The sequence below is a fragment of the Cnephaeus nilssonii genome (assembly GCF_951640355.1).
Source record: "Cnephaeus nilssonii genome assembly, chromosome: 2".
Classification (NCBI taxonomy): domain Eukaryota; kingdom Metazoa; phylum Chordata; class Mammalia; order Chiroptera; family Vespertilionidae; genus Cnephaeus; species Cnephaeus nilssonii.
In genome coordinates this window covers 62,501-80,254 of record NC_137073.1, presented here as the reverse complement: position 1 = coordinate 80,254, position 17,754 = coordinate 62,501, and the positions used below count along the sequence as shown (strand labels likewise).

Below are 17,754 nucleotides of genomic sequence, written 5' to 3'. Positions count from 1 at the left end.
GCAGTGCCTGTGCTTCGAGGGGTCTGAATAAAGGAAAATGACTTTGATATTACAAAAATATGTTCTTATAGATGCAAAAAGACAATAGACAGGCTCAGTTAAGATAAAGATAGACCTTTTTTTCAGGGAAGATGACAACCTAGGACACCACTATCCACCAAAAGCTGCTTTTAGTTAAAAAACACCACACAACACTTTAATTTCAGACCATCCTTTGTGATTACTTTAGGTCTCTAGTTTGCAAGGCCGCCAGGTTAGCATGTGGTCCCTGCGATCACTCCTGTCCCACCTCTTGCCACCAATCACTGAGTGCTTGGGGTTCAGTCTGAGCTGCAGCCCCCAACCCACCTGGCAGTTTATGAGCTGCCTCTGATGGCATGTTCCCCCTCTCCCAACACAGGATAGAAATCATACCGCTATGTCGGCGCCTGCGGGCCTGGACAGCATGCCCATCGCACTCAGCACGCAGGTGCCCATGAACTTGATTTCCACCTGGGAGGTGGAGTGCTCCAGCCCCACCTGCGTGCCCAGGCTATGTAGCCTCACCTTAACCAAGCTGCTGATCTACAAGGAGCTGGAGAAGGCGCTCAGTGCTGTGGTGATCACTGTTAAAATCCAGGACTCCAAAAACATCTTGAGGTCAGACGAGATTCTGCTGCCCCCTAGTGGTCACGTGAAGACCGACCTGGCGCTGACTTTCTCCCTGTGGTACTCTCACTCCCTCAAAAGAGAAGGCAACAACTTACAGATCATGCTGCAACAGAAGCAGCGCCTTAAAAACCAGACCATCCTGGGTTACCGGACGCTCGCCGTGGGCACCATCGACATGGCTGAGGTGTTGCAGCGACGCCTCGAGGGTGGCCAGATGCTGAGCCTCCATAGCACCATCACGGAGGCATCTGCCCACGTGGCTGAGGTCAGCATCTCCTCCCTGTCCAGCCAGCCCATCGACCCCGAGGACAGCACCCAGAAGGCTGGCCTCAAGGCCAAGTCTCGGGTTCATTATCTGGAGATGGAGTATGAAATATTCTCAGATCAGCAGGCCAGCAATGATCCCAGGCACGGGCAGGACCAAAAGGAGGAGGACTTCGACTTTGAGGAGTCCAAAAAGCAGCACCAAGGAGAAGTAAGATCCCCATTGATGACCAGGCAACAAGATGCCAACAAGAAAGTTGGGGCGTGGCTGCGCAGGGTGCAAGTGTGGAAGGAGGTCCTGGACTCAGAGCAGGAGTCTTCGGAGCAGGTCCCTGAGGTGGAGGACCTGGATCTGCTGTAGGACTCACTAAAGAACCGTGACAGTGGCCTATGAGAGTGTCCTCAGGACCCTGAAGACATACCTGGAAGACCTGTCCCAGCCCAGCTCTCAGACAGAGAGCTAGAGCATCCACAGTGCCAGCGCCAGAGGAGCCTCCAGGTCCAACCCAGGTGACGGAGAAGACAAGCCTCAAGCAACCAATGGATGCATCACTAAGACCTAGTCTCTCCTCATCCCCTCCACCAGATCCCAGGGGAAGCAGGCAGGCCACTGGGGCTGGGGCACATCCCTGAAGGAGCAGCAGGTGGCACAGCCAGGAACAAGCGGGCCCACAGCCTGAACAACAAGCACTGCCCCGACCCGCTGAGCCAGCTGCAGATCCTCAGGGAGACGGTGTACGACCAGCTGAATCACATCCTCATCTCTGACACCAGCTGCCCCAGAACATCCTCCTCCTCAACACCTCTGACTGGCAGGGGCAGTTCCAGTCTGAGTCCTGCAGCAACACATGCTGCCCGGGGTGTGCACCTGCTCCAAGGCTGAGGTCCAGGCGGCCTTCAGCAACATCGTCTTGTGGATTCAGAGACCCTGTCACTACAATTCCCAGCCCCCGATGCCTGTGAAGATCCCGGTGGCAGGGGCACAGCAGTACTTCAGCTCTGTGCTGTGGCTCTTCCTAGAGCTGCTGTCCTACAACCGTGCCCCCCTGCCCCCGGATGGGCTACATGTGCTTCCTAGTCATCTGCTGGGTTCCCACCCCGTGGCCAGGTACCTGGGCTCTGTGCATTACCGCTACAAGAGCTTCTTCCAGGACCTGCCCAGGCGGGACCTATTCTACACGGAGGCCTAGAGGGCTGTGTAGGACAGGCTGGGCATGGTGTTGAGAATCACACAGTACACCGCGAGGCCAACTGTGTCCACCAATTGCCCATCGTGGAGGCCACACTCACCTACAAACAGAAGAGCCCCAATGAGGAGTCCTTAAACATCATTCCCTTCATGGGGGTGGTGGACCTTGAAGTGTGGGACCATTCTGGGTCGCATCAGGACACTGAGATTATGCGGCCCGCTTGGGCTCTAGCGTGCTGTCATTGGCCCCCCCGCTCCCCCCGCCGCCCCGGCCATACAGGTCTGCGGCAAACAAGGAGGCCTCTCATATCCTTCGGGGCTGGTGCTGAGCTGATGGGGCTACTGGTAGATTACTGGACGGCAGCGCAGCCCACAGACAGAAAGAGAGACTCTGAGAACAAAGACCAGGCTACTGCCAGCAACACCCTCAAGTACACCTTCCAGTCTCTGCAGGTCAGCAGGCTGCCCAGCAGTGGTGAGGTTGTAGCCACGCCCTCACGCCCTTCCAGTCCATGACTGTGGACAAGGAGAACAACAAGAAGGTGATGTGTTTGTCCAAGAAAACCAAGGACAAGGACATGGTGTACCAGAGCCAGTGCCTCGAGGGCATCAGCCGCCTGATCTGCAGGGCCAAGCACCCTCAGGACACACTGCGGGTCCTCGTTGACGGCGTGCAGTGGAACAACGTGAAGCTCCCACATCAAGCACTTCCCCACCCGCATCTTCAGATGCTCCAATCGCACCTTTGAGCCTGCCTGTCCCCTGCCCATCCCCCTGCCCTGGCCAAGCCCGGGAAGGACCAGCTGCTTTTCTGTTCACAGTTTAGTTTAGCACGGAGACAGGCCCAGCTGCTAACCAGCCCAGTGGCCCCAGGACACTCACTCGTGGTGTCCAATAAACTCCATCCTCACAAGGCAAAGCAGAAGAGAAAAAACAAAGGACCAGTGTGGTAATGACCACCTGGGCTCACTGATTGGACAAACGGGGCAAATACCAGGTGCCCACCTTCCTGGGCAGGGACCCCGCATTTGTCCCCACCATCCGTGTTGTTATAGAGCATTTGCTACAACAGGTGAGAGACCAACCATGTACCAGGTGAGCCCCTGCCCCTGCACAGCACAGTGGTCATTGGCCACCTGTTTGCTCTGAAACTTCAGGTCACTGCATGTCTCTGAGTGTTTGTTCCTCGGAACATGGGGAGAAATGAGGCCCAATAGGGTTATTGTAGGGTCTCAGTGGGGTGCCTCTGGGTGCTGGAAAGTGGAGAGGTCTGCTGGAGGGGCTGTGTTTGAGTCAATTGGTCATTTTCTCTTCCTGTTGGCAGAGTCTCTGCCAAATTTGTGATTCTCCTCAGGGCACAGGGCTAAGCACTTTTCTCATTAGATAAAGAGACTGGAGATTCCATTATGGCTCCTTATCCTGGGTGAAGCCAGATCAGAAACCCCAGGGTGAGCAGTGGGGTTCAGACTCACCCAGCTATCTGAGATGGGTTTGGTTTGGGCTCACTCATTCAGCAAATATATGAGAAGTCTGCCAGTTACAGACACGTCTCTAGGCACTGACCATAATCCAGCGCACACAGCAGACCCCAAGCCTGCACTGCAGAGCTTCCTTCTAGTCGGGAGCGATTCCGTCACACTAGGCTACACAGGCTCATAGTGCCCACAGGACAGCCGATGTGACGTCCTCCTGGCCTCCTCTCCCTATGGCTGCATCTTCCCATACTGTGAAGAGGATGGTGGACCCCTGTTCCAGCAGAAAATGTGATTTGGCTTTGGATCAGAGCTGTGAGAGAAGTATGGGGAGTGTGAGTTCAAGGTGCTGGCAGAACCCTGGATCCCACTCATGGTGGGATTTCTGCAAGAGGGCAGAGGTCTGAGGGCTTCTCCTAGAAAAAAAGACACGAGTCAGGGAGCTGTGCGTGCGGATATGGGTGGTGTGGGCGAGTGGGGAGGTCAGTGGACAGAGTGAGCCCCTCAGAAAATTCATACCCTTCCGCTCCTAATCCCAGTCCTGCCTGCACCCCTATCCCGGGACCTTGCTCACCAATCTGGTAGAACCTCCTCAGTGGCAGCGTGGCTGTTGCTCTCTACCCATGGGAGGTAAATGTCAATGGGAGGAGAAGAACCCCACAGGCATCTAGTGAATTAGGCAGCACGTAGGTGCAGGAGCCAAAGTCTGAGGTGTTGGGAGGTCTCTGGGTTGCCAGAGGTGCAGACAGATTTTCTTTGTTCGCTCATTGGTCAGCTATTCCTAGAGCACCTACTGTGTGCCAATGAGTGACATGAACAGAGCAGACACCAGCCCTCCCTGTCCTCATGGAGTTGACTTTTGGGGAGGAGGGTAGTGGGAGGGGACAGGGACACTGAGAGAGCATGTCAGGTTCCCCTGAAGAAGGGGGCAGGTGGTTCCCTCAATGATCTAGACCAGGGGTCCTCAAACTTTTTAAACAGGGGGCCAGTTCACTGTCCCTCAGACCGTTGGAGGGCCGGACTATAGTTAAAAAAAACAACTATGAACAAATTCCTATGCACACTGCTCATATCTTATTTTGAATTAAAAAAAAAAAAAAACGGCAAAAACACCCGCATGTGGCCCGCGGGCCGTAGTTTGAGGAAGCCTGCTCTAGACTGTCAGGAGTGCTTTCTGCCAGCCCCTCCTGGGTGACCAGGCGCGTCTCTGCCAGGACTGCCAGGTTGAAGGTGGACAAGGAGTAGGTCTGGCTTCTGGATGGGCAGGAGCAGCAGGCACAGGACCCCAGGCTCTCTGAGTTGTGCTCTGGGAGGGCCGTGTGGAAGGAAAGGCCAGGCCTCAGACCCTGCTGCCCACCTCTCTCTCCCCAGGGCCATCTCCTGCATCCTGGGCATCTGGCTGGACCAGTACCCTGAAGATTTTTATCGGCCGCCAGAATTTCCCAGCCTGATCATGCTTTTGGCCTGCATAGAGCTCACCTTTCCAGTCCCAGAGCTGCCAAACCAGGCCCAGTATCTCCCTCACAGCTGGAGCACCTGAGCCCACTGAGGCGGAGACACAGGAGGAGGAGGAGGAGTGTGTGGTTGTGAGGGGGAGGGCATGTGGCTGGGCCACACAGAGAAGAGCCCCCAGAGGCTGTGGTTAGTCAGGAGCACAGCGTCGCTCAGGTCAGTGCCCAGGGCCTGCAGTCTGGAGGACTTCCTGGGGTGGGGGCTTGAACTGGGACTTCAGTGATGGAGATGGGAGGGTCCCTTCCCTGGAAGGCGCACAAAAGGCAGTCATGGTGTAACATGTTCTCTTCCAGGATCTACAGAAGCAGCTCCAGAGCAAGATCAGGAAACACCTAAAGAGGAAACGCCAACTCTGCTGCTCTCTCCAGACCCAGAGCAGGCTCCAGGCACAGCTGTCACTGCACTTCCAGATGTGGATCCACCTGCAGCTTGTGAGCCACTCGCCTCAGCTCCTGGGAGGCCTGTGGTCCCAGGTCCTGGGCCTCAGTGTGTGTCAGCTGCCATGGCAGAGAGGACTTTCCCTCCCTAATAATAGCAATTAAAATTTTTTTTCTGTTTATCTTACACACACTTAGAATTTTAAAGTATTTTTCTTATACTATTGAGTAACATTTGTATTGTAAATAAAATTTAATAATATTACATTAAAATAAATTTAATTTATATAAATTTTAACTCTATGATCCTTCAAAGTGTAAATTCCAACATCAAGTATATTCACAATTTTTTTGCAACTGTTCCATAACATCACAAACACTCTCTAGTTTCAGAACATTTTCAGAACTCACAACCAAGGTATGTGTCCTGACCAGGAATCGAACCTTCAACCCTTTGGTGTATGGGATGCCTCTCCAACCAACTGACGAGGCACCCTGACCAGGGTGAGAAAGAGCAATATTTTTATTTGAATTTTTCATTCTGGTTTAAACTGCAGTTGGATATATTTCCCACACTTTTGGCCTATTCCTTGTTTTGGAATTTCTGTTTGAGACTTTTGCCCTCTTTTCCATTGGATTGTTTGCAAATCTGAATTGCCATGGATGTCAGCTTTTTGCCATGTAACTTGCAAATTTGTCTCTAGCTTGCCATTTGTCTCAATTTGATGTGTGTTTTGCCAATTAGATGAATTACATTTTGATGTGGTCAAATCTGTCTTCTGTTATCATGCTTTTTGATTTTGTCTCTCACTTTGCGTGGAAAAGATGTTTTCCGTCTTATCAGGAAGATAGGCTAGCTTGTATTGTATTTCATAGTTATAGTTAATTTCAGATGGATTGATAAAGAGTTCCTGTTTTTCAGATTGTTCATCTTTTTTCTTTTTCTTGTAAGGATGGGAGTAAGGACTTCCAAGCTCTTTATATGTCAGAGTGGAAACCAGAAGTCAATATTTTATTTGACAATGGCCCACGGTGGACATGACTTCCATTTCCCCCTTTCTAACAGCTGCCAATTTCCACACTCAGGTGGTTCTGGGGAGTGTGGTTCAGGACATCAGAGTGGAGGTATCAGCACATCTCACTGGCCAGACCACAGTGATGATGGTTGTATGTGGCCATGTGACTTCAGTGAGTTTAATGAGATTCTTTATACTAGTGACCAGAAGAAAATTCTGGATGTTCTCAATTAAATTAGAGCAGCCGGAGAGTGAGAGAAAGAGACAGAGCTGTGAGCCTGTAATAGTTGGGAGCCAGTGGACTGAAGGGTCTTGGGTTTGATTCCAGTCAATGGTACATACCCTGGTCTGGGCAAGCGCAATAGGCAACCAATCAATGTCTCTCTCTCTCACATTGATGTTTCTCTCTCTCTGTCTCCCTCCCTCCCTCCCTCCCACTCTCTCTAAAAAAGAAGGGGAACATATCCTTGGGTGAGGATTAACTAAAAATATTTTTTTCTGAGAAGAATGGCACTGCCACTTGCATTAAAACCTCAGGCATCTTAGCTGAGTTCTTTAAGGCTTCTTCTTTTCACGTGAAAAATGCGTTGCAAGGATAAAATTGAGTAATAAAGTGCTCAACATAGAGTTGGCATGTGGTGGGCACTCAATATATATGGCCCGTTACTATAATAAATACACATGTATGTAAACAATCATCAGGTGGAAATACAAAGTGTGACATCAACAAAACAATCTAAAGCAGTAAGATGTTAACAGGAATTGCCCCGGGCCTTCCAATGCTCTATTTCTCCATTTAATCATAAAGGCATGGACTTACTAATTTCTGTATAGAAAGATAAAATATTGCAAAGGCACATATTCTCCTGAATTAATCTAAAATTTACTTATTTGAAGTAAAAATCATAACAGGATTTTGGGAAATCAAAAACTATTTCAAATTATTATCTATAAAATATGGAAACAAATCAGGAAACAGTTAACAAGAATATAAGGAGGGGACTTGCTCTGTCAAATAGACAGGATTCTCAAGCAGTGCGGAACGGGTGCTGCAGTGAGCAGGCCATGGGAGCTGGGCAGCGACATCAGGAACAGGGCCCTGCACACGTGGGACTGAGTGGATCATTATGGGGGCCCTTTGGCAACAAATAGCACTGGGACAGCTGGTCAATTATTGTGGGGAAAACTTTAGATCAATATTTCAGATCTTACCAAAGACATTTTAAATGTATTTAAGATCAACACATTTTACTGTGTCTTTTTCCTTTTGAAAATCTAATGCAGGTGGAATGAAAATTTTGAAAATAAAAAATGAGAGGATATAAATAGACTCTATTTAATTCCATGATATAGAGATAGAGAACACTTTCCACATGTGGATGTCTTTTCTGGGTGAGATGTAAAGGAGAAAAAAGGTCAGTCCTATGAAGTCCTGAGCAAAGAGCCTTGCAGACAGAGAGGTGTGTGTGCAAAGGCCCTGAGGTGGGGAAGAGCTCACTGGGTTGAAGAAATGAAATAGGGCCAGTGTGGCTGGAGGAAAGGGGAGAGTGTGAGACAGGAAGTTGTGCAGGCCAACGGGGTGCAGAGCCTGCAGAGTCCTGTTCAGGCTGTAAAATGTATTCCAAGTGCAATGAGGCCTTTTAGAGGGTTTTAAGTGAAAGACATTTAGCAACTATCTTCCTGTTTGTATTTGACAATAGTACTTTAATAATCAGATATGGCTGTTGCATTTTTCCTCAGATGCTTTTTCAGTGCCTAGCACATTTTATTCACTTTTATAAAGATACATTTTTAAATTTTAGAATGTTAATTCCTAGGTTTAATTTTCTAAAAAACCTACTGTTTCCCACGGAATTCATTGGGTGCCGCATTCTGGGTGTGGGGCAGGGCTCCGCTAGGAAAGCGCAGCGATCAGGTCCGCAGCGGGGTGATGGGCATCCCCTTCTCTTGCAGGGAGGGGCGGCGCGTGCTTGAGCTCCCTGATGGTCGGCTATTAGCTTGATAGTCATGACAAAGAGGTAGAGCCGCAGGGCCACGGAAAGAGGGAAGTCACTCCCTGCCCGCATGTCTTGGAGGTGCAAGGTCTCTGCTGGCAGAAGACAATGGCTTAGCCCAGCTCTTTGTGTAGATGCAGATTTCAAGCATTCCTACCTCAGGGCATTTCAAGGAGGGAAGCCAAGAGTTTTGCGGATAGGTTTGAGCTGCCTGAAGTCTGCTGCCAAAACAGTACTGCTCAGCTATGGTTCGCTTTGCGGTTCCGATTCCACAGTCTCCAGGCAGGCCTCTGTGCTCATTGCCTCTCATCGTCCTGTTTTCGGCATGATTCCTTCGTGCGGCGCTTGAAGACCTGGAACCTTCCTGGGGGATCGCCTTTCTCGCATTCACCCGTAGGATCTTGGCATCGCGCTTGCCTTCCTGACTCCTGAGGTGAGACGGGTAGGGAACCTGGGAAGTGCGGTGGCCAACTGCGGGTTGGGTGTGACTTGAAGTGCGTGTGTCCTGTTGACTGCCTTAGCCAAAGTTTGCGCTGCTTTGGTTGCGCCTCATTTTTCCTTTTTTTAGAAAATATGCATTTTTCGATTTTTTGGTAGAGCACAGGGAGAGGGTCACATACTTAGGGAAATCCATGAGAGACCAACATCGATCAGTTGCCTCCTGCACACCCGTTGCTGTGGTTGTGAGCGCTGCCAAGGCATGGGTCCTTGAGTGGTGTCGCACCCCGATTCTCTCATTCTGTAGGAGGACGCTCCATCCAGTGATACCAATTGGTTTGGGCTGCGTTTTTATTTTTTATTTTTTTATTTCTAATTTTTAGTTTTATTTTTTTTCCCTGGGAGTGGTGTTGTCCCTGTTGCGACAAGGTGGCCTATTTCTTTGCTCGGCCTGCGCGGCCGTTCGCCCCTTCAGGGGTCCTCAGTTACTTGGGCTTGCCTGAGCACTTTTTTTTGTCGTTTGTGGGTTCCCTTTATCGGCTCTTTGATTTACAGATGTTCCCGTCTCTTCTTCCTTTGATCGTGTACATGTGGTGTGTTATGTTTTGCTGCCACCTTGTGGCTATTGCTGCAAGTCTTGGTTGGTCCTGTCTTGGCAACTTTGCAACTTCTTCGTGTGATGTTTGATCCTTTGCCGCCACCTTGTGGCTACAGTTGGAATGGCACGCGTTTTCACTAAGGATGTGTGCCTGTGTTGTTTCTTGAAGTCTTGTTGGCAAGCAATGCTTTTCAGATTGCCATCTGCTGTTTTGGGACTCGGGATTCTGCAACGAGGCAGAAACAGTACTTTTTGAAACTCGCAGGTGGGACCCGGTCCTGTTTTGATTTCTGTGGTTATTGGGAGTGAGTGTCGTGAGCATTTCAGGTCCCGTCGTGCTGCCAGGCTGTCTACTTTGCTCCGGGGACATGTGCTAATTTGTATCCTGTCCACTCTTTGGTACTGCTGCTTCTTTCTGTGCGTTGTTCAGTGTTGGTGTTGTCTGCACAGGATTGTCAGGTTACATGGTTTGGGGGTAAGATGATAGGGGTTGGTTCAGGTCACTGAGGTCTTGGTGCCATTTACACTGTGTGAGGGCATGTTGTTTACCTCCTGTGTCCGTCGCGTGGTGATATGCCTCTGTTGTGAAGTGCCTGACTAGGTACCTGACTCCCTGTATGCAGATCTCAGTTTTGATTGCGGAATCTGTGATCTCCGTGTGAATGGTGGGAAGGTATGCCTTGGTCTGTTTTTTTGGGTTTGGACTGGGTGTGCCTTTTTTTTGCCTTTGGTTTTCTTGTCCATGTGCGCCTGTGGGTTCGGGTCCTTATTTGAAGTGTCCTGTGTCATTTTCTTTCGCCAGCTGTTTGGTGCTTATGGTCCGCGCTCTGGCTTTATGTGTCCTGTTTGCATTTGGTTCTTGATCTGCTGTGTGTGCTCTGCCAGGTTCCTTTTCTGGGATCCAGAATCTGCCTCCACTGTCTGGTGTGTGTGACCGACCGATGGTTCATGTGTTTACCTCTGCGCCGCCTGCAGTGCTTGTCATGGCCTGATGAAGTCCTGGCGCCACGATGCCCTGACTCAATTCTTTTTCCCGTTGTGCAATTCAGCTCCGTTGTGATTTACTGAGTGTGTTCCATTTTGCTCTTGTGTCGGTGTAAACGACTTAGGGATCGGTGTTCTGGGCCAGCATATTTCCCGTCATTTCCCCATTTGGGGTTTGTGAGGGAGGCCCTTGTGTAGACATGCAGATGAGGCATTTTTTCCCGGTGTGTTTGAACTAAGTTATTTCTCAGGAGCCCTTCTCAGTAGGTGTCTGGATGGTCATTGTCCATGCCTGTTGTCTGCTGCCTTATTTGCATAGGTAGTTTTGGGGCAGGCACGGGACGAGTAGACAGCTGGAGGCAGCTGTTTTGGTGTGGCTTCAACTGCCTATGAAGGAGTTGCAGGGGTCTGTGTGTGGAAGGACGAAGCAGACCTAGGCTTACGTTTCTGTTTTGCCCTGATGGGCATCTCGGGATAGGTGGAGCCAGGGTCCGTCGAAGGCGTGAGGATGCAGTAGGAGAGTAAGTTCTTCTTCCATTTTAACACAGCTCTCACGGGTCCTCAGTGAGTGCTCAAGGAGAGATATGTGGCCATATTCTCCATCCCTGCTTCGCCTGTTGTGAAAGGCACATGCTTTTCTGCTACGTGTCCAGGGCAGGCCTTCAGCACGATGCTGTCTCGGGATTGCGGGCAGCCTGTGTGGTTGCAGCAGTGCCTTGTCCAAAGGACAAAGGCCTGGAGCTGCATTTCCCTTCCTGGCTCCATTCCCTGACTGGCGGCTGCATGTGGGAGGCTACCAATGCATGTGTTTCTCTCTGCCGATGCCTCTCCTTTGCACTCTAGCTCTCTTTTGTAACAAAATGGGTGCTTACTGCTTTTAGAGAGGAGGCGAGAGTGCATTAGGCAGAAACAGCCATCATTAGAGGCATCCCTGCATTGGTTGCCTTCCGCATGGTAATACTGGCTATGGAGTGGGAAGCCTTTGCATGTGTGCCCTTCCCGGAATCCGTCCTCAGCTCCTTCCTTCTACAGGCTGAAGCTCTGTTCACTGAGCTACACCTTGTTGGGTTCCCTGTCTGTTTCTCTTATAAGCTCAGTTATAAGTGTCGTCCATGAGGATTCACAGGTGAGAGAAAGCATAACCAAAAAACTTTTTTCAGAAAGAACAATATTGCGCCGTTTTCATGGACCTTCCCTGAGGAAGGACAGTTTTTCTAGCCAAAGTGTCGTGGTGTCCTGACACGGTTGTTCTCGCAGGTAAGTATGCTGTTGGTTTGGAACTACGTCGTGGTGTGTCCAGGCTTTCTCTGTCTCTGCATCCTTTGATGTCAGTGAATCTGAAAAGGGAAATACATCCATGGGTTTCTTTCCCAGGTTTAGCTCCTCCATGTACAGATTTTCTTTTCTGTGTGGAGGTTGAGGTAAAGAGTGTTAAGCCTCTGCGATTGTCTGTGTTGCTGTTACACTGCTATTTGCGCAAGGGTCCCCACTTTTCCTGCGAGTTCCGTGCAACTGCCTGCTTGTGAGGGAGCTTTACCATCATGGCCTGTACTTCAGTCTTTAAGGTTGCAAAGAGGAGCCTGCTGGCACCGCCCCCGCCCCCCCACATGTGCTATTGCTTTGAGTTTTTATGCACACCTCAGCTGTCCCGTGTGCTTTCCTTTTTCTGATTGTCATACTGCTTCACCGTTTCTGTGGGAGCCCATTCGCCGCCAGCGGGCTGCTCCTGTAGATACCAAGCAAGAGGGATACATCAATCATGAGGTACACATGAAGTCATGCATGTGCAGTGGTGTTGTTCATTTGTAGTCTTGCCTTCTGTCTTCCTTTGTTTTGTGAGCTGTTGTCCTTATTTGCTTGTGTTTGCTTCATGTATGCTTTTCCAGTTCTTTCCTTTTGATGTTCTTGACCCATTGTTTCAGGTCTCTTTCAGTTTTACTGATACTTCTGAGCGAAATGAATTGCTTTCGCTTCCATGCTTTCCCCCATTTCCGTAGTCTAGCACTATTAATAATTGCATTGATATTTCTCCTATGTGTTAAGGAGGGAATTTCAACCTTCCAACTTTCCCTTTGTTTCCCTGTTTGCTGATGTGCTTTGCAGTATGTTCCCTCAGCTTCTGATTTTTTCTTCAAATTTCTTTATTGATTACGGTGTCACATACTTGTCCTCCTGCCCGTTCCCATCAGCCTCTGATTTTGTATGGCTTTAACCTGGTTTCCCAGTTTATTTGCTTGTTTATCTGCCTATTTGTTAGTTTATTACTTTGTTTGCTCATGTATTTGTGGAATTGCTTTTTATTTCTTTTCCAGGTTCTGAAGTTTCTCAGTTGTTTCTCATGCAGTTTCCTATTTTTTTATTTACTTGTTTACATGCCTACTCATTCCGTTGCTTAGGTGATTAATTTTTCATTGCTTATTTCACGTATTTACCTTCTTATGTACGTCATGATTCACTTTTTTGCTTCATTACTTATTTACTTACTTAATTACTTACGTACTTACTTTCTTATTTACTTACTTACCTATTTACTACCTTATTCACTTTTTTTCTTTTTCTTTTTTCCTGGTTCGTTTCTGTATATTTTATTTTGCTTTTTTTTTTAATGATATAGGTACTTGTTTATGCTTTCTGAATACTTAATATCTCAGTTTAAGCATTGCTTAGTTACTTTATGTACTTGTTCATTTATGTGTTTGCCAATTTACTTATTTATTGATTTATTTGCTTATTTACTTCATTATTTATTTTCAAAATATTTTCCTTTTCCATTATTTACTTGGTTTTGATTACTATTGATTTGATCTTTCATGTTATTGCGCTGTTAGTATTCATTTATCATTTATTTTTTACTTAATTGCCTATTGTTTATTGTTTCCTTTCGTGTTCACTACATATATTTTTCAGCTTTTCTTTATTATTTATTTAATCATTTTTATGTAATTTGTCTGCATTGTATATTACTTCCTGTTCATTTATTCTTTATTGTTTTCTTGGTATTTAGTTTTGATTTCTTATTTATTACTTACCTGTTATTTTCCATTTTCTTCCTTACACGTTCTTAATTAGTTACTTTGCATGACTTGATGTGTATTTTGTCATGTGTTACTCATCTCTTATTTCTTTCTTTGGTATTTCCTTGTTACTTAGTTGCTGGTTTCCACTGTACTTGATTGCAAATTTCTTTAATTAAATGTTCTTGGCTTCTTTATGTATTAATTTACCTGTTATTTACTTACTGATGTATTTTGATAGTATTTCCTTACTTGGTTATGATTGTAAGTATTTTTTACTTATTCAGTTTCTTACTTAGTTATTATTCGGGAATTTTTAAGAATAATTACTTACTTACTTAGTTGCTTCGTTAAATTTTTCCCTGTAACTTCTTAAATTAATTATGTAATTTCTGCTTGTTTTATTCTTTACTTACCTAGCATTTGCTGTTCATTTCTCATTGTATTATTTACCTCTTTATTATTTATCGTTTACTTATTTATTTTTTTGTTATGTGCTTATTTACTATTTCTTTACTTCCTTATTTCATTATTTCCTTCCTTACTTTATTATTTTGTCAGTCCTTTATTTGCTTATGAAATTATTTACTTATTTTGTGATTTACTTTGGTGTTTACTTACATACTTATTTAGTTATTTATTTCTATATTGACCTTTATATTTGCATGCTGATTTACTTACTTAACTATTTACTAACTTTTTTACTTACCTAATTACTTTTCTTTTCTTTTTTGGGTCTATTTACCTAATTACTTTTCAACTTATTAATTTCTCATGTATTGATGTACTTATGTGTTTACGACTTTGTGTCCATATTTATTACTTTACTTACTTTATAAATTATTTATTTATTCATTTATTCATGTGGGTATTTCCTTAACGATGTATTTACATATTTATCCCTTAGATTTCCTCATATATTTAAGTACGTATTTATTTACATGATCATTTATTTACTTACTTAATCATTTATGTAAGTGCTTCTTTGTTTCTTTAGGGATTCCTTCATTTACTTATTTAATTGTTTATTTATTTACTTTTTAGCTTACTCATGTTATAAGCTATTTATCGATTTTAGTGTTTAGTGAACTAATTTTTTTTGCCTTTTGAGTGATTTACCTGCATACTTCTTCATTTACTTATGTATGCATTCAGTTATTCATGCACATGTTTGTTTTCATATTTATTTGTTTACATATTTATTTCTTTATTTTTGTCTTCTGTGTATGTATTCCTTACTTATGTACAAAGTCTCTGCTAATTTATTAATTTTCTCATTTACTGATTTGTTTCTTATTCATTATTTACCTTGTTGTTAGTTACTTCTTATTTACTTTGTTCTTTGCTATTTCCACCTTTTTTATTAATTACTTTGTAATTGTTGTTTATCACTTACTTTGTGTTTATTATTTATTTGTGAGTAAGCATTTATTTTCTCAATTATTGCTTATGTTTTATTTTCTGATATATTTCTTCAATTTTTATTATTATTTTGCTATTGGCTTATGTAGGATTTCCTTATTTCTTTTGTGCTTATTCATTTACTTATGTCTCTTTTCAGTTAGTTTTCATTTACTCGTGTAGTTATGTTATTATTTGTTTGCTAGTGTATAATTTTCTTAGTTATTTTTCCATAATCTGGTGTGTATTATGTATTTACTCTTGACTTGGTTATCGTTCATGACATTGTTCTTACTTACTATTTAATTTTTATGTCTCATTTACTTTTGATTTACTGTGTATTATTTACTTGCTATTTATTACTTTTTTTGGTATTTATTATTTAGTATGTACTTCTCATTTATCACTCATTTTCATTTTTTATGTGTTATTTACCTTTTATTTGGTATGGCTGTTTACTTGTTATTGATGAATTTCTTACTGATTTACATGTTGCTTGTTCAACTAGTTTCTCTTAATTGATTGTTAATGTCTTTCTTTAGTGATTAATTAATTCATTGATATTTTAATATTTAATTACGTATTAATCGTTTATTTATTAATTGTTTATTTCTCACCTATTTCTTAATTTTTGTTAGTTCTTTATCATGTATTCATTTGTTTATTTAGTAATGATTTGCATTTTATTAATAATTCATTTCTTATCTGTTTTTTGCTTGATTTCCTGTTTATCACTTCTTTATTGGACTTAACCTTTTTTTGTTTACTTTTTTATGTAATTTTTTATTCATTTATTTATTTAGTTTTCCCTTTATTTATGTAGTCTTTTCTTTACTTTCACTTTCTATCGTGTTTTTTCATATAGACATTTATTCTTTAGTTCTTTACTTGTTTAGTTAATTCTTTACTTTCATATTTATTTACTCACTTACTTAGTCATTTCATCATATTGTCAGTTATTCAATAATTTCAACGGTTACAGCATAATTTACATATTTATTTAATGATTTACTCCATTATGTGATTATTTCTGTAATAATGTCATTATTTGCTCATTCAATTAATTCCTTGACTATTTCTTTCTTTATTTCTTTATGCAAGTCGTAAGTTATCTATTCTGTTATTTAGTACTTATTTATCCAATCATATATTTACCTATTATGTTATGTTAGTATTTACTTATTAGTTTATGAGTGAGACATGAAGTCCTTGGTGCTTATTGCTCTTCTTCATTTGCTGTTCTGATTTTTGTATTCAGTTTTTCTTTCTGGTGCTATCTTTATCTGTTCATGTTAGCTTCATACGTGTTTTCCCATTATGTTACTTGGATGTCTTTGTTCCCTTGTGTTTCTGGTCGCTTTCAGCTTTTCTCCTATGTATGAGTGAAATGATTTCATTTCACTGCGATGTTTTCCCACATTCTGTTACTCCGGCAGCATTTACAATGACATTGGCATTGTCCTTAATGTTTTAGGGAGATGTTTTCATAATTCCACATTTCCATGTGCGTTTCGGTCTGTGAATGGACCTTCTTCTCTGTGCCATCACCTTTTCCATTTGCAGGGCTTCGCCCAATGTTTTCTTTGGTTCAGTTGTTCATGCTCCCATTTGCTTGTTTGTTTGCTTGTTTATTTCTTAATTTGCTCATTTGTTTACAAGTGTGATTTCTTGAGATTTTGATAGAGATGTAGTGGCAGGCATGCACACTTACAGACATCCCTGAGACAGAAACATTGCTTAGGTGCCTTCTGCAGGCCTCGTGTTGGTCATGTGCCTTTACCTAAGCTACATGTCCTTGAATGGAATCGAGGTTGGGATCCTGCAGTGTGAAGCCTGGCGGTGTCTCCACTGAGCCAGCCCAGTTAGGGCAGTGCTTGGCTGACTCATGAGTCCACAGACCTAAATAGCAGCAGCAGCAGCAATGTTGAAATGTCTTCCGATAGTTATTTGTCAGGTTTAAGATCTTGCCAGTGACACTTCTTTAAAGTACACTCTTCTATGCCTTGGTGTTTGCTGGAAGAGCCATAAAATAGGGGCCAGAGACACGCATGTGTCTTGCGAGGCACGTTTTTCCGGGTACTGAGTTATGGCATTGCCCAAGGTTTAAGAGTGCTTTGCAGTACGTTCTTCTATCTGGTCGGGGTAGCTTTTATTTATTGATTGTTATCCCCAGGAATTTACATTTGTTATTTTTACTTCTGATGTTTATTTATTTCCGAGAGGGAGGGAGAGGAGGGAGGGAGGGAGGGAGGGAGGGAGGGAGATGGAACTATTAATGGACAGAGTGAATCGTTCCATAGCTGCATCCTGCACTGCACGCATCCCAATGGGGATCGAGCCCACAAACTGGGCATGTGTCCTGCTCTGGAATAAAATGTCGATTAATGGATCATGGGTTTTCACTGCACTACTGAGGCCCACTGGCCAGGATATAAGTACTTTTTGCGTGTACGCTTTTGAGGTTATCTACCAAGCATTAGCATGTCGCACATCCTGCACATTGCAGGGCCATCACCCATTGCACTAGCATAGTCGGGGACCTTGTGACTCCATTTACCCATGTTTCCTGTTCCCAATATTGGCGTTCATTTTCATTGGAGTTTTCCTTGTGCATGTGTTCCATGCACTGCATCTCTGGGTCAGTACACTATGTTAACTTTGTTATTGTCCAAGGGAAATGTATTGATGAGGTATGAGTTACACGATTGCTTTTTACATCTCCCACATGTTGCAAGAGCTGCTTTTGTCAAATGATCATCTGGGACATGGCTGCCTTCTCATCGCTGCTGCAGCAGACATATAATGGACATCTGCCAGAAACAGTAAGCGTTGTTATGACTTTTT

The 17,754-nt window shown here is 44.4% G+C and overlaps 1 pseudogene across 1 annotated transcript; it reads left to right on the top strand.

The window, feature by feature from the left end:
* The first annotated feature begins 418 nt into the window (after nucleotides 1-418).
* Nucleotides 419-2,853, top strand: LOC307109979 (phosphofurin acidic cluster sorting protein 2-like; annotated as a pseudogene). Its single transcript has 2 exons — nucleotides 419-1,272; nucleotides 1,415-2,853. The product of its transcript is annotated as a phosphofurin acidic cluster sorting protein 2-like (transcript).
* The last annotated feature ends 14,901 nt before the right edge of the window (nucleotides 2,854-17,754 follow it).